The 27,292-nt window shown below is 38.9% G+C and overlaps 1 protein-coding gene across 1 annotated transcript in view; it reads right to left on the bottom strand.

The window, feature by feature from the left end:
- CASR (calcium sensing receptor) overlaps nucleotides 1-27,292 on the bottom strand; it is a 74,751-nt gene that overhangs the window by 40,365 nt on the left and 7,094 nt on the right. The gene's annotated exons all lie outside the window — the stretch shown is intronic.

Genomic DNA, 27,292 nt, shown 5'->3' with positions numbered 1-27,292 from the left:
TCCTATCCTTTCCATTGATCACTCTACTTTCTGTTTTGAACTTATTCTTGCTAAAAATGAAACAAGGTCAGAAGAAAGACATCTAAAGTGAGGATAACTTCCAGAGAAGCATCTGAAGTCAAGATACTTTTCCATAATGAATTGGGAAGGCTTGAAAGGTTCAGTCATCATGTTACTCCAGGCTTAGCTGAAGTGGTTTGAATCTTGCGTCCTACTAGGACAAGAAATACCGAAGCTTCTCTATGCTCAATACATTTTCCCTTCAGCACATCTACAGGCCTGCCAAAAGAAGAGCTAACTTAATTATGGCATACAAAAATGGCAATGGCTCTAAGGGAGGAGGGGACATGAAAATTCATCATAAATGGCTCTTGGCCTATTGGTAATAGGTGCAAAAACTAGTAGTAAAACTCTGAAGTTGTCCAATTTTCAGTGTACCCTCTTAATCCTGAGGGTGGTTTAAATGTCTGAAGCAAATTATCAAGACTTTTCAAGTGCTGAGAACATTTTTTATGAGGATGGTTTATAATGCAGTAGATATACCTAAAGGATTTGACCTCTACCCAGGTCAAAAGAGGAACTACTGCAGGGAAACACTATTATCACAGGGGTTCTTCTACTACTCAGCCCTAATGATAGTGCATGCTTTATGACCACCAAGCACATGCAAATATTTCACACATTTTTGTTAAAATGAAGGTCCAGAAGCAGCAGTCAACAGGAGAAGAGAGACAAAGCTCACATCATTCTCATGCCTCTGCAGTCAGCACACTTGGATGGCTGGGTATATGCTGCACTTATTTGTTCTAAACTATGCTTTGGTCCTGGCTTAAACAAATGCATTTTTATTGGCAAGGAGAATCAAACCTTTGGCTAGAGATCAAAATACATTTAAGCAAACAATTTTCTACCAGGAAATGTGGAGTCACATTAGAAGATTTTGTAGGAACATACTGGGTTTTGAGTGAAAAAAGATGTATTTCATGTTCACAACATCGAAAGGACTCAATCCAAAGTCTGAAACTCCCATTTTTGACAAACCTGACAGCTAGATCTCTATTGCTGAGTGGGCGTTTCGTCTCCATCCCCAAAATCTGAAACATGCACATGAAATGTCCAGCTGCTGCTGACACCGTTAGCTCAAAAACACTTTGGGACGTTATTCTGGCAAGCAACTGGAGTTATGTCACACTGCTTTATATTGCAATATATTGTACTGCTTGTTAGAGCGTTGTTTTATCATCTGACTGGTATCTTTTACTGAGAAGCCTCTGGTATTGCCATGTAGCCCTTTGACATCAGGATGACAGACCTTTGACCAAAGCCAGGACTAGCAGGTGATAGATCAGAGCATAGAGTGAGTGTGCATAAAACTGTCCTTGAGCTTTTGTGTTTTTATTTTGCCAGGCAGATGGATCAGATGGAAGGTGGTTCTTGCTTCCTCAGTGCTCAGTATAAAAGGGAGGAAAATACTTTGTCACTTTTCAATCAGGGAAAGGTCATCTTCCTCCCAATCCATTTATGGATTCAAAAGGATGTATGAAAAAGTATTTCAGGCATTTTCTAGGCTGAGGTTCTCTCTTCCCACCTGGCTGAGGCTAAGTCTGCCAGTTCCTATGCGACTTGTTACTGAAAGGCAAGCAATCATTGCAGTCAGCTGCAAACTCGTTTCATTCTGCTCTGGTTCACAAAGGCCTCTTGCTGTCTGATACCCCGTGGAAGTATTTACAATCATCTACAGAATAGATATCTGGTCTCATGGCAGGACGAAAGGCATTTTCTCTGCCTGCTGCAGAAGAGAGCTATATGCAATGACCTTGGCACATTGCTAGCCTTCCTGTGCATACAGTCAAGCACCTGACAAATGTGCAGCAAGCCCAGTGCTTAAGGAGCACATCAAATACATTGCAGACGGGCAGGGAGGTCAAATATACCATGCACACTCCCTACTTCTGCTCACCACCACTCCCTGCCCAATTGAAAGACCCGCTTAGGAGAGTTCACACTTGCGTGGAGAACTGTGGCCAGAGCATCCCTATCACTACTCTGCCTGTCCTTTTTTCCAAGCACTCCTCAGATCAGGCAGCAGGGAGGCACAAATTCAAATTAACTGTAAAACTGGGACCTCTTCTGAACACCTCAATAATAAATTCTGTAATTCTGTTCTGAAAGAAATAGCAGCCAAAAGGTATGTAAAATGGTCTTCTGGGGAGCACAGCGAGATTTAAAATTTTGAAGTAACATAACAGTATTATTGAAGTCAACTTAAATATGCTTGCAGATAGTGTTGATTCAGATACATGTCACAATGTAGAATATAGAATACATGAAAGCAGCCCCCCCCAAAAAAAAACAGTGAAAAAGTTGTGTGTCCAGGAGACATTTCATGGTTAGAAAATCTGGTACTGTTTAAATTAAAAAAAGGACATGAAGAAAAGGGGAGAACAGAAAAGATGTGAAATTATAGGCAGTACATGGAACCTAAATTAATAATCAAGAACTCCTGGCTGAAGTTTGTGGACAAAGGAAAGAGGGGCAAGCTGGAGCTTTGGCAAGAGGCTACTTTCTGTAGGGAGCACTCTGCCAGCATCTCTTAGAGAGCAAGGACTAGAGGAGCCAGCATCACTGGCACAGCAGTCATGCTATTGTTGAGCACTCTTGCTTAAATACCACCAGTTTTGAGGCTAGTATGAACAGAATATCACTCATCACCTCCAGTAAGGAATGGACAAAACATGCTGTACCCAGACTAAGGGTAGGCTGCGAAATCACTCCAGTGCTGAGGGAGATGAGGAGTTACTCCAGCCAGCAAGGCAGCTTCACAGGAGAACAGGGAGGAGTCCTAAGAAAGGGAAGCAGGAGGAAGAGTCATCTGAATTTTTATTTCTTCTATACTTAGAAAAAAAAAAAAAGGAAGGAAAAAAGCTGATACAACATATTGAGGTGAGAGTCAGCACCAGCAAGGCTGAATTTAGAGTACAGTACTTAGAAATGAGGTGTTTGAAGCAGGGAGCAATAATTTCTTAAGGTGGTTGCAAAGAGATGGGATGGTCTCACTATTTAGCCAAGGGTATCCCTTCCTCTTTACTCCCTTCCAGCTGGCAAAGAGAGCTGGGGGTCTGCATGCTTCTTCCGGGGACAGTGTGTGTGGGACTCAGCCAAGGTGGGAAGGGATCAATGACTTCCACATCTGCTGTGGGAAGAGGGTGAGCTCAAGAGCACACCTTTCTGATTTAATAATCTGCTTTTCCCAGTTTTCTGTTTTCTCTTTAATAAGGCTTTCTTTTACCTTTAGGGTTCTTTGCTTATGAAAGAGTAAAGAGTTTTCATCACGAACAGACAGACAATATAATTTAGTTTGCTGGGATGCTGTGGAGGGGTTTGAGCTGATGCTACTAAATATTTAGGAACCTTTCTTTGTCACCCAACTGTACATGCCTGAAGTATTAAATGCAGGAAAAGTGAATTCACATTCTTTCTCTTTCTGTGCAGCAGACAAAGTTGAAAGGTAACAGATCTGGACTGATAAAAAAAGGTTAATTTTAAAACAGTATTTACAGAACTCAGTACTCCAAGATGTCATTCAAGAGCATGACAAGGCATTAGACAATGAGAACAAAGTTACTCATTCATGGTATAAGGTGATACTTAGCATCTCACTGAATAATTTGGAACTATCTATTCACAGGAATGGGACTCAGAACTGAAATAATATCACAGGTCCTGTCTGTAATAGGCTGTGGATGTATAAGTCACATCCCTGTGGCAGCAAACTGAGGCACAGATGTACAAAGATGTACTGGCAAAAAAGATGCAGATGCCCTGTAAGATATCCAGAAAAACAAACAGACAAACCTAAGTGTATGCCCAACTCCTTGTAAATCTCACAATTGATGACTGTCCATAACTAAATACCTCCTATAGCTGGGACATCAGGTATCTTCAACTCATTTAATATGACACAAGTCCCCCAGCTGCTTTCAAGTGCTCTCTGTGCCTGAGGTTGAAAAAAATTTAAGATACTGATTTTGTGATGAGCAGCTATTTGCTCGCTGCCAGTAACAAGAGCTAATATCCTCTAGCATCACCTTTCATTGCAGCAAATCTTCCTTCAGGTCTCTTTTCTATAATTGGATTAAGATTATGGGCCACTTCCTTATTAATGGAGAGTGTTATGCAGCCAAATATTGAACTACCTGCTAATGCATGCCTGAAGACATAAGAATTTAGCAAAATACAGGTGGAAATTGTACCACTAATAGAACAAATTACTGTGCTCCTGCAGTTTTCAGCTAGAAACAAGAAATTAAATTTAGAAAGAAGCTTTGTTACTATTTTCTTTCCTTTGCAAATAGTTTTACATTTAAAACATTATTTAGTATTAGTGTGTAAATACTGTGATTGTCTGCTCTCCAGTGCAGAAAACTTTAAAGTACTCTTTAACTATTTTTTTTTCTTGTGTTTTGTCAAACTTTTTGATTTTAAGCTCTTTTGGAAATGGAAGTAAAATAGCAGCTATCTCACCTAAACTTCAGTGGAGAAACTTAAAGTGGCTCCAGGAACAGGAGGAGACAATGGGACACTACTGTCATGGCAGAAACACTACCTGAGGGAGAAGAGGAGGTTCCCTTGGACAGGCACAGGCATTTGAGAGATTTGCAGCAATTGGCACTGTTTTGCCAGTTGAATCTGGCTGTCAGGAATCATGCAGAAAATTCAGAAATGTTCAGTTTGTTCTTTGTGTGAAAAGAATATGAATGGCACTTTCATAGTATGTATTACTTCTTAGTCGAACAGGAATGAACCACAACTTTAAACAGCAGCTTCTCAAGTTCATAAAATAACAGAGTAGGAAAGGATCTCAAGGGGTTATGCAGCCCGTCCCTTAGCCAAGGATGGGCACAGCAATATTTGTACTAGTCCCAGCATTATGTTGTCTAAAGCCTTACAAGGAAGGAGATGTGTCAGACTACCAGAGCAACCTATTCCAATGTTTCCTCTACTTTTTCCAGTGCAAATTTTTCCTTACATCTAATTTAAATGCTTTTTGTTGCAGCTTAAGCCTATCTTCTTTTCCTGTCTATTACATATTTGCACCTTCCTCATTATAATCACCTGTCTGAAATTTGAATTCCCTTCCTCTTATTATATCCCCTTATTTTAGACCAAGCAAACTATATTCATTTAACATTTTTTTTTCTTTTTTCACAAATAATGCTTTCCTGAACTCAGATTATTCTTGTTTCATTCCTCTGAACTCTCTCTAGTGTGTCTCCACACTTAGTGTAGACTAGTGCCCAGAAATGAACATAGTGTTCTTGCTGGGCCCTTACCAGAGCTGAGTAGAGTGGTAGGATTACTTGCAGGCTACAGCCCTGTTTATACATCTCAGCATGGCACTTGTCTTTTTTGGAACAGCACAACGTTGTTAACTTACGGTAGATCATCAGCTGAACACAAATCAAAGTTGAGCCTGTTTATATCCACAACGCCTTGAAATTTCAGAAGAAACTCTCATCTTTCAGAAGTTTTTCCCTCCCATTCAGAACAAAGGTAGAAGTTGTTGAACTGCATGTGGTCAACCTGGATGCTGCAAGGTTGCCAACAAGGAGCCAACATGCCCAAGCTCCACTGACTCTCCTGGGCTTGCAGTATCTTTTTACAGCAGGGAGCTGGGGAGCTGGGGAAGACTCCTGGTCCTGGCTGTGTCCCATGGCAATAAGCCTGTCCTCATCCACAGACCCCAAAAGACCTTGGACTGCCACATAGTCCTGCTTAGCCAGTCTGCCTTGCCTTTGTGAGGCCTGGATGCCCCACAGTAAGCAGAGCCTGCAGGTGAGATTGTTCCAGAGCTGTGGTGTTGGTTGATTTGGAGGAGCCGAACTCATCGCTTACCCACTAGAGTCCTGTTAAGCAACATGCCTGCCCTCAATGGATGTGGAAGAGATTCAGGTAGAACAGAGATTAGAGAGGATAAATGTGGTCAAGTTTGTGTCCAATCTCATTGCTCAAGACAGCTGAAGAAGGGCATTCCATGGAGAAATGGATGATGGAAACAGGACACAAAACTTCACAATACTGAGACCAGACAAGACTTCTAGCTCTGAGGTACCATGATAGTATGAGAAGTAAATTGTTCATATATGTCACCAGGGCAGGCATTAGCACAGTGTTTTTGCACCTGTTTGGTCGAAATGAACACATCAAAGATATAATCAAAACCAGATTGCTAGTGCGTTCCAACAGAAGAGCTGTATTTGAAATCACTTGGTGGAATTAAATTGTTCTGTCTTTAAAGAAGGAAAATGTTAGGTGAAAATAAAATAATTTTTGCCAATGTCAAAAGCAATGATTCTTACCTCCCCTTATAACAGAGAGATTTTTGTCTGATAAAGTGACATGATTCAGAAATGGGATCTCAACCTCAGAAAAGTTTGGAGAGTTAAGAGACAAGTGGTGTGAAAAGCAAAATTCAGGTCTAGAATAATGATTTCATTTAAAAACCACTACACACACATTTGGTTTTAAATTAAATAAAAAACATGAATGCTAGAAGTTTTACTAAGAATGAGACTTTATGAAATCATCAAGACTATCAGCACAGGATCTCCAGGACAATGTTTCCATGCCCTGCTATTAGCTTAAGGGGGTGATATCTGGTATAAATGGAACTCTGTTGGCAGGAATCAGGATGCAAATATCCTATTATATTACTGAAAAACATGTTAAAAAAAGATATATCAAAATCACATTTGGCATTAGAGAAGCTAAAGCAAGGCCAAAAATATTTCATACAAATCTGCCATGATACTGAAGAAGCTGCCGAAGCTTGCAAATAACAAAACCTGGCCAGGTCAAATGAAAAAAAAAAAAAGAACACATATTCTTAGCACAGGGAGGAATAGCCTGCAGAAAGAAAGTAGACCTTAGAACATGTTTAAGTTGGTGAAGGAAACCTAAGAAGTTGCCCTAGATTAACATTTTCAATTCTCCAAGATAAATTAAATATGAAAATGTATATAGTAAACCAGGCAATTGTATCACATTTAATTCTGCTGCATCAGATATGCCCATCAGTGTGAAGTTTGTCAGGGGGTTACCATCTGCTAGGTGTTTAGAACAGTTTTCATATCTGTAGCATTATTTTCATGTAACAGTCATATCACTAGTTTTCCTTTACCACTAAACTCTGGCATCCAAGTAATAAAGAATAATAAAAAGTCACACACTCTGATCTGTGTTCAGGACTTCTAATTGCAGAGGGGGAGAAATGCGCCTAGGGTATCACTATTGATTATCTGCCCAACAGCAATTTGAGAACAAGGAATCCTAAACAGTTAGAGACCGATGTCTAAGCCTCAGCCAGGTCTAACCAGAACACTGTTTCAATGAGTCTCAAACAAATTTGATGGTAGCAAATGGCAGTTTGCAATGGCAGTTAAACTTTACTTTAGACTCTACTGTCTCATAAAGAGAGTATGATCTCAGGCCGAGCAATACAGTTAGGACTGCATGGCTTTATAACAACCACCCTTCCATCAGGACTGCACCTGATTTGGGGATTCACATAACACTTTTAAAATAACTTGCATACCAGCAGTAGCATGTTTAAAATCCCTGATCAGTGTGATATAGGTCCTGGGAACTGATATTCCTTTGTAGAAATAACTCTGTGTTTGCTGATGGTGGGAAGCAAAAAAAGTGAAAACAGAAGTGGAAATAGAAAAAATCTCAGAGAAATACTTTGGCTTTTAGCTGAGAGCATATAATGGTTTCAGCTAACACCATTAGATGTTAGCAGACATTGGTCTTCAAGTGGCTTCTGAACCGCGAGAGCCTGTTGGATAGCTATGTGGTGGGTGATGTTTGTTTTTGGAGCCATTTCTACATAGGCAAGGTTGCAGGCTAGCTTGCGAAGCAGCTCCGAGGACCTCAAGGGCATGTCTTTATTCCTCTGAAGTGTAAGAATTTTCTACAATAAGAGCTAAACCTCATTTCTGCACGACATACCACAAATCTCTGAAGCAAACTCCAGGAGGGAATAAGACAATTCTGTAACTTTTCATCTTTCTACTCCTGTTCCTGTTTCAGCACAATCATAGTAAAAGTGTGCATGTGTGCATATAAAAGAGAACACTGAAATGAGTGAGGATGTCAAAGCATCCTACCAAGCAAAGCATTCTGCTGTGCTCCCAGTGCTCACTGGGAAATGACTAGACAAGAAGCAATGTGACAAATTCATCAGACTGTTTAATGAACTGCTAAGAAATGCTTAGGAGCTGTATCACCACCCACCAGCCATGGCAGAACTGCAGGGCTTCAAGCAATTTCCAGATTTTAGGGAGTTCTAAGAGCACAACGGCCTATCTCCAGCCTTTTGGGAAGTTGTCATGAACCAACCAGTTATTGGTTACCCTAATTTATGCTGGGAGCTGCATTGGGCCCTCAAGCAATCTCAGATTTAGAGATTTTAGGTGCCAATGAATTCATGTGGTCTGCATCTGTTGTGTTTTTCCTCTCTCTGTTTGAGATTCTGGTCTTCTCTTGCCTTGTCAAACCTGGCTGTTTCCTACTCCTCTTGTTAAAAACCTACTATCTTGTAGGTTGTTTAAAGTGGGTGAAAATATGACTTAGATATAACAACAGTCTGAGGATCATAGGTAATTTGGGCTGTGGATGTGGTCTACCTAGATTTCAGCAAGGCTTTTGACACCATTTCCCACAGCATTCTCCTGAAGAAGCTGACTGCTCAAAGATGTATGCTTCATTGGGTTAAAAAGTGTCTGTGTGGCTGGGCCCAAAGAGTTGTGGTGAATGGAGATAAATTCAGCTGGACGCTGGTCACTAGTGGTGACCCCAGGGTTCACTATTGGGGCCAACTCTCCTAATATCTTTATCAATGATCTGGACAAGGGGATTGAGTGCACCCTCAGTAAATTTGCAGACAACATTAAGTTAGGCATGAGTGTTGATCTGCTCGAGGGCAGGAAGGCTCTGCAGAGGGATCTGGATAGGCTGGATCCATGGGCTGAGGCCAATGGGATGAGGTTCAACAAGGCCAAGTGCCGGGTCCTGCACTTGGGGCACAACAACCCCATGCAATGCTACAGGCTGGGGAGAGAGTGTCTGGAAAGCTGACTGGCGGAAAGGGACCCGGGGGTATTGGTCAATAGCTGGCTGAACATGACCCAGCAGTGTGCTCAGCTGGCCAAGAAGGCCAACGGCATCCTGGCTTATATCAGAAATAGTGTAGTCAGCAAGACTAGGGAAGTGACTGTCCCTCTATAGCCAGCTCTGGTGAGGCCGCACCTCGAGTACTGTGTTCAGTTTTGGGACCCTCACTACAAGAAGGACATCAAGGTGCTGGAGTGTGTCCAAAGAAGGGCAACAAAGTTGGTGAAGGGTCTAGAGAACAAGTCCTATGAGGAGCGGCTGAGGGAGCTGAGTTTGGCGTGGAGAAAAGTAGGCTCAGGGGAGACCTTACTGTACTTTACAATTACTTTAAAGGAGGTTGTCTCAAGATGGGTATCAGGCTCTTCTTCCAAGCACCAACTGATAAGATGAGGCAAAATGGCCTCAAGTTGCTCCATGGGAGGTTCAGGTCAGTTGTTAGGAGAAATTTCTTTGCTGAAAGGGTTGTGCGGCATTGGAATAGGCTGCCCTGGGAAGTGGTTGAGTAACCATCCCTGGAGGCCTTCGAGACTTGTAGATGTAGAACTTTGTAGCATGGTTTAGTGGTGGACTTGTCAGTACAAGGCTAAGGGTTGGCCTAGACGATCTGAGAGGTCTTTTCCAACCTGAATAATTCTATGATTTTTGTCTTCATTTAGAGGGGAGATTAGGACCCTTAAAAGTTACCATAAAATGAGAGGTAAAGTATTTTACTAAGGTTTTTTTTTTTAATGATCTTTATCTCTCTAATTTTTCTTTTCTTTTTTTCTAAAGATAGTCCCACCAACCATTCTAAAGAGTGTGTAATCCAGTGACAACTTTGTTACCCCACCCCATGTTTTTGGGAGGTTACTAGACAATCCTGGACAGATGGAAAAAGCAAGCCTGACAGGTGCTCTGCAGAATTAGGACATTACAACTTTGTGGGATGGCACTAGATGTTCTTTGCAAAATTTGTTTAGTTCACACTTTTGCCTGCAGGTGAAACAGTCAGGCATTCAATCTGTGTGCTTTTCAGGGTTTCTTACATTTCTGCATATTATATATACAGTCCTGCATCTCAAGCAAGCCTTTTCTCCTGCATCTAAGCTTTGCCAGCAAGTATCACCCAACTGAATTTCTCTTAATTCCTAATTTGCAGGGTTAATAGCTTTTCTGGGGTTGTCCTTAGAAGATACAGAAGTGTAAATGGGCATTGTGTTCACAGCCCACAGAAAAAAGTCCAACACTGTCCTACAGAACAACACTACGTAAGTAACTGGAAGTTTCTCCATCTTTCTCAGATCTTAGTCTATCTTCTTCCTTTCCTAAAAGAAACGTCTGGGGTTGAGAAGAGGGCTCAATCCCTCTAGCACAATCTTTCTTCCTTGCTAGGCATGCCCATAAAAAATACAATTATGTTATACACTTTGCATCAGGGCATTTCTTAAGATGTTTTTCTCTACAAGCAGATGAAAAGAAGCTTCAGCTCAGTTCTTGTATATGAACAAAAGCCAATCCATGAACATAATTTCTGAAACTGTGCTACTTTAATCTGTTTTAGAATAAGAAGTAAATATCCTTGTTATCAAGTTTTGGATGCTTTCTACCCTACATCCATCTTTTATTTTTTTCTGTCTTTCAACTGCTTAGGAAATAACTGGTTAGAAGGATTGGTCAAAAGGATTAGACATTTTAAAATGGTTTCCTTTCTATGCTATGTCATGAGGCAGGAAAGAATTGGAGAGTGGTGTAGGAGATGCCAAAGTAGTTAGTGGTCTGTAAGTAGTTAAAATTACATGATGTAGTGCAGCGTCATTCAAAAGAGATCTCACACTTTCTGACTGGCCAGTGTAAGATATTCTGGTTAGCAAGATGAAATGTCAGAGAACATGAAATAATAGAATAAGAACACTAGAATAAGGAAAAATATAAGTATCTTTCTGTATTTTTCTGAGTTAATCAACCAGCTTTTGATCATTCCTTTAAAAATAGCAGGAGCAAAATAAGCTTGGATCATCTAAATAAATATGAGAAGAATCTGGGTTGTATCAGCAAAATTCTTTCCAAAACTTCCTATGATACATTGACGTTAGTTGCAAGCTACTAGAAATGTCAATCTGTCTGTGAAGTACAACTTTAAAATTAAGTAGGATAACAGATTTCTGATAACAACTTGGTATGGCTTTGTCAAAAGTGATGTTTTCCTAGTGGTGGCATGGGCAGGGGTCTTTGACATGATACCTGCTTCTTTCTCCTTACTGGGTATCCTTACTCCAATCACTTTCCTTGTCTGGGACTTTTCTTCCTGACTTGTAAGAGTGGCTAGAAATTATTTCAGAAATTTCTTGCAACTGTGCTTCCTCCATGTGAAACCGACAAATGTCAAACTGAATATCAGCTGAATGAAGGTTGATTCAGACTTTCCTCTAGGAAAAAAATATAAATTAGATTTTAGAACTGAACTTTTTTCCCAATTCAACTTTGTGAAATTGCTTGCAAGGGAGAAACATATTTTGCCTAGTAATTTCCTTTAATTTTATTTGATTAAAAAAAAAACAAGAACTCTCAATCTGAAGCAAAACACATTTTTGATCCCACTTTTTCCCCTGCAGAATCCTCAGTGAACCAAATAATAAGGACAACTGTAATTCTGAGCCAATTTCAACATAAATCCAATTCAGAAAAAACACTTAAGTATGTGCTCAACTTTAGTGAGATTGACTTTAATGAAATTTAGTAGATTCTAAAAGCTTACCATGTACTTTAATGGTCTGCTGAATCAGAAGCTAAAGTAGCCCCTGGCTGGCTGCTTCATTCTCATTTATACTCTTATTAAAAACAAATAAACACTTTCTTTTTGTTGGATGGTTTAATTTATAATTGTCCTGTATGATTTATTAATAAATTCTTTTAGATTTTTCGTAGTCTTTTTTTTTTTTTCCTTACACTTTCTTTCCTTTACACTTCTAGTTCTCTACTGTCCCAGGATGTCTTTTTTTTTTTTTTTTTTTCCCCATTTTTCCATTGCCTATTTTCTCTTTGTTATGATTTTTTAAACCAAATAATTATTCCTTCTCCAGCTTTCTTTTCTCTCCTTTCATTCTGATAGCAAAAAACTCTCCCATTTTTGTATTTCTTTTGCCTGTATACTATGTGTAACCTCTTCCCGTTAAAGAAGGCAGGGGTGAATAGGGACCTAGAAGGCCCCCAGGAAAGGAAAGTATGATCAATATGCAGAGAGTCTTGGTAAGTTCATGAGAAATACTGGACTCTAACAAGGACAGAAGTTCTGCTGAACCCATGAAATTCACTAAACACAGATCAGTGGAAGGCAAAGAAGAAAATCAACAATAGAAATGTAGGCATGAGGAGAGGTGAGTGACTGACACAGACAGACATATGTCCTGCCCTAGTCCTACAGGAAGAGAACAGCAGGCTTTGCTGACTCAACCCTGCAGAGCTGGTTTGTGCTAGCATGTCTCATGGCACCAGTAGCACAGGGTGGAATACAATACTGTACACCATACGCTGATCCCTGAATAGGACCAATAACCCTTATTTTCATGTGCAATGCACTGGAAGATCAAAGTGATATGCAAGGACTTGTTTATCTTCTATGACTACATTCACCTAAGAAATGCTGGCTGGTTCTGTGGAGCTCCACTTCCCTGCTAAAGATGTCAATGAGATAACAAAGACCCATGACACGCAGCCAGTACTGGCAGTACCAAATCCAAAGCAGCAATGTGCAAGCACCCAGCATAGCTCTCCCCTATTGCTCCACCTGCCCTTTGCAGGGATGTACTATATTTTTTACAAGTTTGCAAGGAAACTTTCCATGATTAATTGTAGAAGATGAGGAGGACTAATTCAAACATTTTTTCAATATTCTGCTAAAGATTATTTACAGAATTAATTTTGAACCCTACAGATGCATGCTTTCTGCCCTGTAATGTATGAGAGTTATAGAAATTGCCATCTTTATTCAAAGCAGCATCTCATTTGGTCTGAGACTTCATACCTCATTTGGTGTGAGATCTTGCAGTACCCAGTGATATATGCTTCAACAATACTGTGCTAGACAATTATAGCATTAGTGTCTCAAGAAATATTTCTAGCTCCACAAGTTAACAGTTGGTTAATATCCTAAGCAGTTTTGTGAATATCAACCCTATAAGTCAGTTCTAGTATAAAATAATCAACATCTTGCTCAGTGTGAGTGAAGGCAGCAGAACTGAGGTGAAGTTGTGGACAAGGGAAAATATTCAAATTCTAAAATAATCTGCATTTTGAGCTAAGGACTTTATCCACTCTTCTCTGTACAAAAACGGAATGCATAAAAGTGCAAGTATTATTTTTTTTTCAGCACACAAAAACATGTGTTTAAAACAGTATAGGACAGAAAATCATCATCCTTTCTGTCAGAGTTCCTCTCTGAAATAAAGCAGGGGATCCCAAGCTTGTCTTTGGTGAGTCTAATTGCTAGAGTTTGCATTCCTTATTTTTCTAATGGAGACCTTTTCCCCCTTTCATTAGACACATAAGTTTTTCCAATTCATTACTGAAGAAAGATTGGCAAGGATTATCAGTGCATCATTGCAGGACGGATGACCCTTTCCTCTGCATCCTTTCCATACCTAGCACAAAAAATTCCCAGCAGCCTGGGGATAGAAGCAAATCTAGTCTTTTGTGTCATGGAAAGTGCTGAAGAATGCTCTGCTTTACTGCACAAGCTGGCAGAGTACGAATGACCCAAACACTGTAAGCTGGAGCCTGGCTGCTGTACCAATCATCCCCCTACGCAGTGGGATTGCTCAGGAGCACTACAGGCCTGTGGGCAGGCTGTGGCAGGGATGGGGCTCTTGACCAGTGAGGAGAAAACTGATGTCAGAACCCCAGGAAGATATGTGATGGCTTTCACAATCTTCACATTCACAGCCCTTTTTTTTCCCCCATGTTGTTCAGAAATCAGAAGAGACTGTAGACAGGGAACTGTGAGCTGGCACTCCTGCCAAAGGAGCCACTGGGCCTTGAGTACCTTGGCCCAAAGAATCTACATAGGCCTGAGGTAAGCAGGATCATCTGTGCATCCCTAACAAACACAGCCACATCATTTGACCACAACATCACAACCCCTAGTGAGCACAGTGCTCTTTTAAAGTAATATTTTAATTTGACCTCTCCCCTCCCCACCTCATTCTGAAGGTGATCTTTCTGGAACACAAAAACAGTCAGGGTCACACTCCAGTGAGCCCCAGCCACCTCACCTGCCTGCCAACTCTGCAGCTATACGCGCTTCATCTCCGGGACGACGGTGTGACTTTTGGAGGCTCCATGCCTCATTTAGCCCTGGTAATGGCCTAATTGGGTTGGAAAAATGCAGGAGCAGGAGCGTGATAAAAAAACAGCTCTGCGGTGCTTATTTAAGCAAGTGGAAAAAGAACAGAAAAGAAAAGAATAGAATAGAAAAGTAAAAGTAAAAACAAACACATTTCCTACCTTGACTAGATATTTAGGCATATATCTTTGTTTATAACAAGGAATTATGCTGACTAGTGGTGCTGCTGTCAGGGTTAGCATAGCAAATGAAGGCATGCCAGGACAGGGCCAGACTTAGACGTGCATTTCACTTCCGGTAATGGTTTCCATGGGCACAAATTCCCCCTGACCCCTGCCCCCATCCATGGAGTTTCACTCCATCTCTGAATGGTTCTCAGCATTGGTAGGGTGCTTTCATTAGCTACGTGGGAGGGGAAACAAGGCAATTCTGGTGACAGGAGTCACTGTGAAAGATACAGACTTCTCTGTGAGCTCACATCATAAAACAAATCATAGAATCATAGACTATCTGAGTTGGAAGGAACCCACAAGGATCAATGTTTGTTCACCATTTCTTGGCCATACTTTCCCCTCACCTGGGAGGTTTTTTCTCCCTACAAAAGAACCATAATGCTTGGTCTTGAGTTGCTCCTATAATTATTCATGGCAGTCTATAAATCCCCAAAAGGAAGAAATGCTATCTCTGCCCTCTGGAAATCTCAGGAAAAGAACTGGAGGGAGGCAAAAGACAGCCCATTATTAAGCTTCAAAAGGTACCTCACCCCTTCATTTAGGGGTCTGTTCTCCAGCAATGATACAATTGCAAGACCAGGTAATGACCCATGCTCTCCTCCACCCAAAGATAAACCTGAAGATCAGAATGCATCTTCATTGATGATGTTTTAGAAATGCTGTGATCCAACAGCAAACAGCACAGAATAAGAATGAGCAGTTGGTAGGAAAAAAAAAAAAAAAAAGGATTTTTAGGCAACCTTTTGCCTCCTTTTGGAATCTTGCTGGAATCATTCCTAATGACTTTTTACTCATCTCCTCAGTGAAAGCTTTCTTATCATTTACTTCTTATTACAATTTCTTTGCTAACTTGAAATAAACTGTGTCATCAGGGCTGTACTCTTGCTAAAAAGTATGTGCTGTACCTTTCAAGTGTACAGTAACAAAATGACTGTTAAGTTTACCAGGGCTCCTGTGGTAATGCAGACACTTCCCTGTCAAAGCTATAGATCAGCCACAAATGTGTTTCTGGTGGAGTAGATGGTGTAACTGCTTGCCTTGAACTGGCAATTGCCTAGGTACTAATAATGTTGCTAGAGTCACCACGTGCAAGCAGAATGTGTCATCAATCTGTAATAGAGGACCGGTTCCAAAATATAGACTTGGAACTTTAAACAGGACAAAATTCCAAAGTTTAGGATGATTGTTAGCCTAATTGACTGGTAGTGTAAAATCAAATGGGAAATGTAAAATAAAGTGCTAAGCGTATCCAATCACAAGCCAAAAATGCACTTCTAAGCACAAAAATATTTATACTAAACCAGAAGCTGTCTGGGCTAGAAGATGGCAATAAAACAGTAAAACACTTATCTACCGCATGGAAGAAAGGGGAAGGTACATGTTAGTAACAATTTATAAGATAAAATATGCAGGGAACTTATGAGGGAACTTAATAAAATCAAGGAAATACTAATAGTTAACAGAGTCTTATGAGAGAAAAAAGATATTTTTATAAATATTAGAAAAAGCTTCAGACTGGCCATGAGCCCATTGCTAGGTGTGGATGATAAAACTATAAATGGCAATCCAGAAAAGGTGGCAATATCCAATAAACATTTTGTCCTTTGCACAAGGACAAAATTGTCCTTGGAATGAAGCTGGAGAATGTATCATCCCATATTACCTCAGCCCAACAAAATTCACTGTAGATAATAAAAAGAGATGTGAGATGAGATCTGCTAAAATTAAATGTTTTCAAATCAACAGGCCTGGAGTCTTACATAAACTGTATGAGGAGTTCTTCGAACCACTGATGTTGATACTGAATATCTCATGGAAAACGGGGAAAATTCCAAAGGGCCAGAGAACTGCAAATGTATCTAGGTGTTAAATAATTACTAAAGAAGGAATGCCCAGGAAATTTTAGGCATTGTACCCCAATATCAATGTGGATACAATAATGAAATCAATTAAGTTAGCATTCTTTCTAAAAATCAGAAAGGATAAACTGAAATTAACATGAATCGCCTTGTGTCCCCCACCTCCCCCTATACTATTTTTATTATGAGAAGCTGCTTGATAAATGCAACTGTGTAGAGTACCAAATGGACTTCTCCAAGGCATATGAGCAAACGCATTTGAAAATTGCAATTAACGGAAAGATTCAAAACTAATTTATGGAGAAATCTCAAAGGTTTTTTAAAGACATTATATCAATGAGGGGGGTCATTTCTATAGAGATCAGTTGGAGATCAGTCTCATTTTGAGTCTACTCAATATTTTTTAACTAGTCATCTAGATAGCAAAATAAAACTGGTTTTGCTAAAAACTGAGAACACTAGCAGTGAAGTGAAGCTAGCAGTGAAGAGTATAATTTTCATGTATAAATGATCACTAACATTGGAATATATAAACTACAACTCTCCCATGGTGACCAGTGGCTTTCTGAATTGTGCTCCATAAACTCATCTTTCTGGTAACTCTGCACTGAGATGAACACTACAACCAAATCTCATGTTTCAAGGTTTCTGTTGATGGCCTGAAGGAGGTAGAGAACAGCTCTTTTTTCTGATGCCCAATTTACCCACGCACCCTAGGATGTTTGAGGGAAGACAAAGCTTCATTGATCGGCAGCAGCCAGACTAGGACGTTGGAAAAGTTGCACCAGTGTCCTGTTAGGACACAAAGAATCTTTCTTTTCTGAAGTGTGTGTGTTGGTCTATCTTGCTCACATGCTGAGGGTCAAATTTAAAGTCAGATATGGAATTAGGAAGGAATTTTCCATCTCACAAAGACTGGCGAGAATCCCAAGTGCAGCTAAGTCACTGTTTTCTCTTCTTATCTCCCTAGACTTCCACAGGGAGATGCAAACAACAAACTTAAACCCAGAGATTTGATAGATTTACAAGATCTTCAAGAATTCAAACACATTTTTTCAGGGGATGCGATCACAGCCTTGTTTATTGTGATTATATGTGTAGCAAAGGACATGCATAGCATCTGGGTAAAGGAAGGGTACTTATCTCATGACAGTTTTGCTGCAAGCTCCTCAGAGCATAACGTTTTTGAAAGCCAACATGTATATAGAGTGTGTGTGCCATACATATCACTGTCATGAAATGAGAATGATGTGATAGTGGATTATGCTGCAGATTGTCTATACTTCGGCTGTTGAGGAATTAACTCCTCAGTGGAGCTTTCACATTTCAGCTGTTTAGGCAGCTGCTTTAGAGTATCTAAAAAAGTTACCAGAGAAACTGAAATAAGTTGCCACTGGTTATAAGTGTTGTAACTACTGATGTTGACATATCAATTTACTGACAAGGGAAGTGTTTCCTATAGTGTCAGCATTGTAAAAGTTGAAGTCTAGGTCACGTGTATACTTGTCTTGAACATAAACAAAAAGCCCTGATAAATTCCAGATCCTGAGTGCTTGTGCTGTGGGTGCTACTGTAGTGAAGCAGAACAAGCCCAGCTTGATTTTCAGATAGTAGGCTAAACCTGCAGTGTTAGCAATGGTGTGATATTTTGTTTTGACTTAGAAACTGAACAGAACAAAGACAAAGCCTCAAAAGAAGAATAAATATAGATTAGCAAGAGGTCATTTCATTTATAGTTCACTTTTAAGAGAGCTAACTACATTTGCAACAGGAAGTGCAAATGCAGCACCGAAAAACTCGTTCTCTAACCCTCCTGAGGCTTCTCAATAAAGTAATGTACAATTTTCTTTGCTTTTTAACTCTACATTCAATACTCAAAATGTGCCTTTGCTAAGCCCAAGTCTACCAGATCTGTAGTTTGATAAAAAAGCTAATGTGATACAAAGCAAAGGGAAATAATCTTAAAATCAACCTGTCAATGGAAAAATGGTCATATAATTCCCCTTCCCACTATTGAAAAGAGAGACCTAAGATGTACCACAGAAATTCACTTGAGCAAATCTGCATTTCTGCAATCTGGAAAACTCTATGAAAATACCAGCAAGACAGTGAAAAAGTACCATCACAATAGTCAAGGCAACAAACATCCAGAAAGTGACTTGGAGCAGCTAATTTTAATCAAATTGTTACCCTCTCCCATTTATTTATTTTTTAATTGTGTTTGCTAAAACACTGCTGAAGACTGAAAACACTGCTAAAAAACACTGCTAAAGAGCTTTGCAAAAGACCTTGCCCAATCACCTTTTAATTATTAAATGTCAAGGCTACTCCTAAATCTTAAGACGACAGCATGCTCATTTCTCTTGATATTTGGAAAGCTGAAGGAAACAACTTCAAACAAAGCAAACCTAGCTCCCCCCCCCCCCCAAATTGGTTTCTGCAATGAATCAAGGAGAACAAAAATCTAACATTAGCATTTATAACCTCTTTCTGAGCTCAAGTTATTAGCAACAAAAACATGGCTATGAAAACACTAGGAGGAGGTACACTTTATCAGGAAGATTTCCAGTGTATATGCCCTGTTTCTTGACAGCTTGATTTCTCGCTCAGTCTTTTACTCCTTGTGTATTGGATGAAGCAAAAGAAACTTCTGCTTCCCAAGACAGTAAATAGAGAGATAGCAATTAGCTTTGACCTTTTCAGTGGAGGATGGATTATACTGAAAATGAATCATTGCTTCTCAGTAGAATAAAGGAAGAGAATATTATTATATATACCTTATAATGATAGTAACACTGTATATTCCTCTCATAGTTTCTCTCCAAGGATCCATGACTTCCTAATGAACATTAAATGAAGTCTTGCCTCACCTCCACACTCCTGGAAGACAAATGGTTCTTCCCCACAATGTGCAAGTGGGAGGATATAATGAACAGCTAATGCTTATGCACCTAATTAAAATAAATGTTTTCATGATTTTATTTGTAAACGTTTATTTAATTTATGTAAAATGAAATCAGGAAAAGTATACTATTCCATGCCAGACTCTCTCCATCCCTTCAGCTCTTTGAAGCCTTTAAACAATGAGCCTGTAAATTCAATTTCTCTGTCTGGAGGCTCAGCACTAATAGCTCTGTCTGGAACATCAGTATCAAGGGACAGTGAGTGTCTTCAGAGTTTATAGGAAGCCACAAAGGGTTTTCTGGAGACACAGAAAAGTTTTCTGTTATCCTAAGAATATTATCTTAGAGATAGATTAATAAGAGGGGAATATTATAAAAGTATATCATTTTGATTATCAGGCTCCCAGTAAGAGCACCAAGATTTATATACAGATACAGAGAGAAATAGATCCACACCTCTACATGACTTGCCTGGACCCTCTCTTCAGCAGAAATCATTGCTGGTTATTTCAGAACAAGATACACTGAGCTGCAATAATTAACATTCCACCTCAAGTCTCACCTTCATCTTCAACAGTTTTAAGTTGCTGAAGCACTGATGCAAAAGGACTTCATATTTCTACCAGTAAGTTTCATCATTAGCAATAAATATTCTTATAGCTCTGATTATTTGTCATTATTTTAAAAATATATAAATCACTTTTGTAAGCCTGCTATATCCCTGGGTAGAAATATTTTCTCTGGTTCTTTAGTTTTGCACCAGTTTACACCAGTCACACCGTATCCACTGTGTACTGCTTTTTCTTTCTATCCTGGCTGAAGGATGGAGATGGGAAAGTGCTCACAAACATATTGTTATGCACATGGTAAGACCATCAGGAACAGACCAAGCTGAAACTGTACTTAGGAGACAAAAAATAAGGAACACTGCTGAAATCCAGAAATGCAAGTTCAGCTCTTCTTTTTCCTATTTCAAAGGTAAGCCATTTTTAACTCAGTTATCTTTACCGTGTTTTTTTGTTACCATATCTTCTGCCAAGAACTATCAATTAGACACCATCACAATTCTTATTTATGTACTTGTGTGATTTGTGTGATTAATATTTCTGAATTTATAGTTTATAAACATATGTTTATACTCAAATGTTTCATTAATACATTTATGTATTTAAAATCATGTAAACTCAGCAGTGAAGCACTGTCTCTGCCTGTCAATCAGCTGTTCCTGGGTTTGGCCTCACTACTAAGACTATCACATATGCTGTGTCTTCTGGGATATAGCCATGTTGGATAAAGTTAGCATCATATAAGCCCTGTAAAAATATGCAAATTAAGCTTTACCTGCAGCTTTTAAACCACGTAGTTTTTAGGGTAAATTTTGATGTCTCATTTGCAAGAATACAGGTGCCAAACCCATATAGTTACACAGGTCTATCACCTTCAGAATTTCTGGTCTTGAGAGAGGCATCTGTTTAAATGCTTTTTACTATTAATACATTTGACACACACTGAAATGGATCAATCATTGCAGGTAGTACAACTTTTCCTAAGCCAGAACATCTGTAAAATATAGACACATATCTGAAACAACTTCTCCCCCCTTCTCCCCTCTCTGCCCACCCCCCCCCCAAAAAAAAAAAAGTTGCTGAATAAACATGGTTACAGTGTTTGATAACGATAGGACATGGAAATAACAACTGAAACTGAGAAGTGGAGATTCAGTGCTCTCACTGAACACATTGGACTGCAGTTTAATCAAAGAGATGCTAATTGTTTATGTCATACCACAATCACTTGCCATTGCAATGGACACTCCAGACAAGGGTCCTCAGACTTGGGAACTGAAGTCAGAAAGATCTAGATAATTAGGTGTGTTTGAAAAGCCCAGTAACTTCCTAATCAAATGTTTAGGTATTAAGTATAAAAATCTCACCCTTGAGAATCTAAGTCTTGCTGAAAAGTGGCAGGAGTTTGGCTTACACATGTCCAAGATGTATTTATTTACCATGTAGGTGTCATTCAGTTTCAAAGCCACAAGACAGCCACCCCTATAACAAAGCTATGTCATAAATAAATAAATAATCCCTATGTAGTGAATGCTGGCAGAACTTAAGATATTTTTCCATTCAGTGTCAGAAGAATTACAAGACCTTTCCCAGTTTTAAGCCAGAAATGTCAGAAACATTGCTCAGGACAAACATGGAAATTGGAGAGGTGGACACTTGTCTATAACACACAGTTTCTGGAGATCAGCCATCTCTGCTTGGTGCTGACTTGGCTGAAAGACTTGAATCACCCAAACTTAAGATTACTGTAATTCAATTGTGAAGTGGGTCTTTGTTTTTTGACCCCAAACTATACTGTGTATTTGCAAAAATAAAACAAAACAAAACAAATAAACAACTACAACAAAAAAACCCACCACCTTCCTGATACAACTTCTATGTTTCCATGATTTAATTTAAATAATTTCATTTTCTGTTAAATCCTGCCCTCATTCATCTTTCAGATGAGTATCACTGAAAACACCTCAAATCTCCCTTATCCCTGTTCACACATGACTATAGTAATCTACCATTTTGCTCTTGAACACACCCAGACAAGCTGGCGAACTGCTCAGACCCCCAGATGAAGTCTCCAAAGCTAGGCTTTTAAAGTAGACTGAAGAACATACACTTGCAAAGCATGAACTTCAAACGTGGTCTGCCACTTGTCAAACCACACAGCAAGATGTCTGAACCAAATTTATCAATATTGAAAAGGTCTGACAATAGGAAATTCAGGATCCTAGTGAGAAAAATGCACAGTACCAAAAGCCAGAATGTAGATTAAAAGAGTACACAGCTTGAATCTCATCAGAGAGGCGGAGCATCCCAGCCTCTTTATTTGACATCTTATTCCATGGCAATCTATGTAGCTCCCAACTTAATTGCTACCTGCAAACCTTTCAACAGGTCATTCATATGTTCTGTAGCAAATCTATAATTCAGGATAAAAAAACTGATGAGCAGTTAACCAGACAAAACTAAGTGTTGATTTGCTCACCAGAGAGCATCAATTCTCTGACTTGAAAAGCCTGACCTGGAGTCAGTTTTGAAAAGAGAGTTCAGTCTCTGTCACTCAAGTCTTGCAGTGCCAGTTGGCATAATCTCTAAACTATTTTTCAAAGCATGTTCAATGTAATGCATTCATATGATTATTATAGTTACAGATATTTTATTTATTTATTTATTATTATTTTTAATACCAATTTTTAAATAACATAGATTACCTGAAATGCTCAAAAGGCAGGTAAAGACAAAGTTGAAGTAGCATGGTTCAAGCTCTATTCTATTTTGTGAATACAAAAGGGTCGTTCAGACAAATAAGAAAATTTCTTTCTCTTGGTATCATTTAACCTTGAAAGGATCCATTAGTTGCATACATGTTTTCTAACTTCTAAACTAATAATATTTTAAGACTACGGAATAGTGAATAATACATGAAAAACAGCAAAGGAAATTTACTACTGATAAAAATGTATAAATAAGTATTAAATCTGTGTAAAGTTAATTAAAATTTCAAAATTTGCTATTAATTTTACTTATATTCTATTAGTAATAATCTGATTACTTATGTGTGATTAAATGATCCTGGAATTAGGATGCAAGAGCAGGATCTTTTCTTCAAATCCAAGCTGAACCTGAATGATTATTTTGCCTTTTTGTTTAAACGAGCTGAAACAACTTCTGTCATGGCAGCACCTGAACTAGAACTGAACTGAAAAATTAGCTAGCTCAGCCCCACAGCATGAGCTAAAGTCTGTACATATCTATTTGTCCATTGTTTCATTTTTCAACTAGATGAGATTTGCATTATCATGTAATTTTTATTTATGCACTCATACAGTATTCCTAGAATAATATCATGTCAAGCAGCTGTTATTATCATTTTGTATGTATCACTGTAGCATCTTGGAGCGTGCAGAATTTTTTGGAAGAAATGGTTGTAGGATAATTCATTTAACAATCTGCAGAAGAAACACAAGATCTTTCTGTTTCTTCAGTCATAGGAAAAATAGAGGTATATTGAATCAGAGTTAGGACAAGACCTGCCATTTGATATAGTTATACATTTTGTTCAGAGTGAGGAAATCTATGTATTTTTTTCATATAATGATTATTCTAAACCATTTAAGCTGCACTGTAAACATGCACCGGGATAAACAGATGTCAGGACTCCAACAAACTGTCAGGACTTGCAAACTAAGTAAGCAGTGGAAGACAGATTTATTTTTTACCTTTTTAAGATCTACACAATACGTGTATAAAATTATTTTATTACTTTATTAATGAAAAATAAAGATAGTGGAAAGCAATGAATCTCGGCATCTGTTACAACCTGTAGGTTAAACATTTAACTGAGGAGGAACTATGAGCTGCAACAAACAATTACACGTAAGTAAATGTTGCTGTACAAGTCATGCCCAGATTCTCCAAGCTGTTCTTGGCATAAGGCCAGACGGGATGGGGTGAAACAGAAATAACTTTATGACATCTTTGCATTTCCCCAAATCCAGTAACAAACAGGGAGGCCAGCTTCAGCCCTGCATGCTGCTGTGTAACTACAGGATCACTCTGCATCACTCAGTTGCCCATGATTCCGACAGGGTTTTTAACAACTGAGTACCACTGGGGGAAGGTTATCTTTAACTCCCACGTGTATTTTCTCTAATTACAGAAAAAGTTAAGCGAGTTAGCAGGTACTCAGGAGATTGGTCTCTAAATTTTAGAAACAACTTAAAACTGTAATCCACAAATTTTTGGATGAAAAGTGCCAAAATATTAACATGAGAGCACTTAAATTTAAACAAAGTACATAGGCAAAGCAGAGAGATCCCTTAGGGTCACTGTGTTCATCTTTGACTTCTATCAGTCCACAGTACCAAAAGAAAAAGATTAGAGCATGAGTTACCTAACCCCACTGTCAACTCTATTAGTGAAACTGTTTCTTTAAGTAAGAGATATGTATCTCATAATCCCTTTCTCCAACTGGATATGAACTCTTGCTCACCTAAAATACTTAACCTAGGAGGAAATGTGCATTGTTGGGTACATAACGGCACTGCTTTGTTAGACGCTTAACCAATAATTATGTCCTTTTTCCTTCCTTGTTATTGTTGCTGTAATGTTGCCTGAATAACTTTACTAGTTGCTTTGCTTCTCAAGAAGATGCTACATTATTAGCTTAAGCATGATAGGGCTTTGTTAGCTGGCGACTACAAACTGAAGTAAAGACAAATTATTTAAAGCAAAAAAGAAATTTAAGAGCATAGATATCAGTGGGCAAAAATAAATAAAATAGGTTTTTAAATGTTTTATATGCTCACGGAAAACTCTCTCATCTTTGGGCCTGGAAATCAGACCACTTTCAAACTCGAATGCAAACTGCCATCTAAACCCATATTTAGACCAATAACATGAATCATAATATGAACACGAGTACCCAACAATAGAGATCTGAAAATTATTGTTGTATATTTTTTATATTTTGATAATCCTTAATACAAAATGGAAACCCATTATGCTGTAATTATACATTTTTAAAAACTTTTTCAGATCTTTTAATGAAAGACAATATTGGATGCCAAGCCATTGTCAATGGTTTTTACTGTCTAGAATTTTATGTTCAAATCCTGGATCAATTCAGCCATACCTTCTTGTTTCTGAGGCAGCTATTTAAATATGCTGTGATTTACTACGAGGAGAGCTTTCAGACAAGGCCACATAATGTAGGGCTGTTTTAAAAAGCTATGATAAAAACAAAATCTTAATATTCCATGTATTGTGTGCGAGTGCATTCACTTCATAATTTGCAATATATTATTATTTTTAATGGTCATTGCTCCAAGATTACCTTCCAGTCTGCAAATTGTTAACAACAACAACAAGTTGTTAGAACAAATTGTGCCCTCAGTGTCACTTATGCTCTTCCATATTCTCCTGTCTGGTGTTACAACTGCCCCTTAAAAGTCAGTAATTTTCTAGGCAATGTTAATGAAGAGAGAGGGTACAAATAGTTGTGTCAGCTCTGCTAGTTTTGCAATGCTAATAGAAACCACAGCGCTCAAGATGTGTTTTTTTTTTTTTGTAAGTGCAGCTCTCACCTTGATAAATATGGCAACAGATGTATTGAATAAGAAAATGGGACTATTAGAAATCACATCCCAGAATAAAATTTCACTCTCAAAATCGCAAACGGTAAAGATATCACAGTATTGCTTACGTGAGAGAGAATTTGGCAAAACCATAAAACTTTCAGGAAGAAGACATTTCAGAACAAAATCTTTAAATTACTTTGATATAGTGGCATTAAAATAATCTGTTCCACAATAATAATCTTTGTCAATAGTCTCTTCTCCCAGGATGTCATTCAGAGGAGAGTATGTCAGTACCTAAACTATGGCTTTTAATATTGTGGCTTTGGATCTTTAGTGTCATTTGCCAGGCACTGTCACCACCCCACAGGTTCTTAAAAAATGTTGTCAAATGCAGCCATCACCAACTCAAGTCCTCACCTAGAACCATGGCAACTAAGTGTTACTCCTCAGAGTCATTAAGAGGCAGTAAGTCTAATCCTACAAATAATGTGCTGATGTACAGAGCAAGGAACAGTTTATTAGGAGAGAAAGGAACAACATATTAAATACAAAAAAAGTGTGATATCCTTACACAAATAGCAAACGGGGAGCACTCAGGCTTGCAGTCCTTAGTTTTACCTCAGTGACCCCTCACACTCCCATAGCCACGAAAGGTACAAAGTTCTTTTCACATTTCACTTGGGCAGGTCTGTAAGAGAGCGGGCAGTGCCGGTGGTGTGCCTACCTCAACTCCCACCCCATGGATGCTTCTTTTCAGGATTCCACAGCTGCTCCAGACCCTCTCGCTACTGCTGGTTTTAGAACTACCACTGCAGGACCTCTCATCACACTACTCTGCCCAGCTACCTTGTTCAGCACTGTAGACATAATGTCAGACATCTGAATTCAACCAGAGCAATTCCAGTTTGACAAGTACTGAAATCTGGCTAGATCCAGGCCCCTACCTAAATTCTTTCAGCTATATCATTACATGGAAGGTGTCCAACAACATGGAGAACCTCTGTACCTCTTCTCCCCATATATTTCATCCATGACCCTCACCAGAATGTATCAGTATTTCTAGTTGTATTAAACTCCTCCCCATTCAGAGTACCTTGCGCCCAATATTTGTTGCTCTTCCCTCATAAAATACTTCCTCGCCCCAAATGAAAACTTAAATAAACTTTATGAAAGCAACAACAATAGCTACAGCAAAGCAACCCCATAGACTTACTCTGCTTCATTCTGGCACTTTCCAATAAAAGTTGATAGACTCTGCCTGTATGAGATTCCAGACATAGAGCTACAGATACATCTATGGTCAGAGCACGAACTCAGCAAGAATGTACCTATGACTTTGTTGATCAGGAACCAGGTGTTTTAACTTGAATCACAATTTCCAGTTAAATTAAACACTTCTAGCTCTCATGGTTGTGGATCAAAATGTCAACAGATAAGTACAGTGAAACAAATACAGTAAATGTTGCAGACAGTCCAGAAGAGGAAGCAATTTCAGTTATTAATACCAAAGAACTGAAGCTCAAATGCTCAAATGTTCCTGAGATACTTGTTACCCACTTCAGGCACAGAAATTTTTCCACCCTCAAAGTATCACTCAGATGCTGCCTAGCCCTGGATGGTAAAGATATCTTCTCTGCATGCTAACACATTGATGCTATGCCTCCTGC

Source organism: Cygnus atratus, chromosome 1 (assembly GCF_013377495.2).
Source record: "Cygnus atratus isolate AKBS03 ecotype Queensland, Australia chromosome 1, CAtr_DNAZoo_HiC_assembly, whole genome shotgun sequence".
Classification (NCBI taxonomy): Eukaryota; Metazoa; Chordata; class Aves; order Anseriformes; family Anatidae; genus Cygnus; species Cygnus atratus.
The sequence above is the reverse complement of the archived record's forward strand: the minus strand, read 5'-3'. Positions and strand labels throughout refer to the sequence as shown.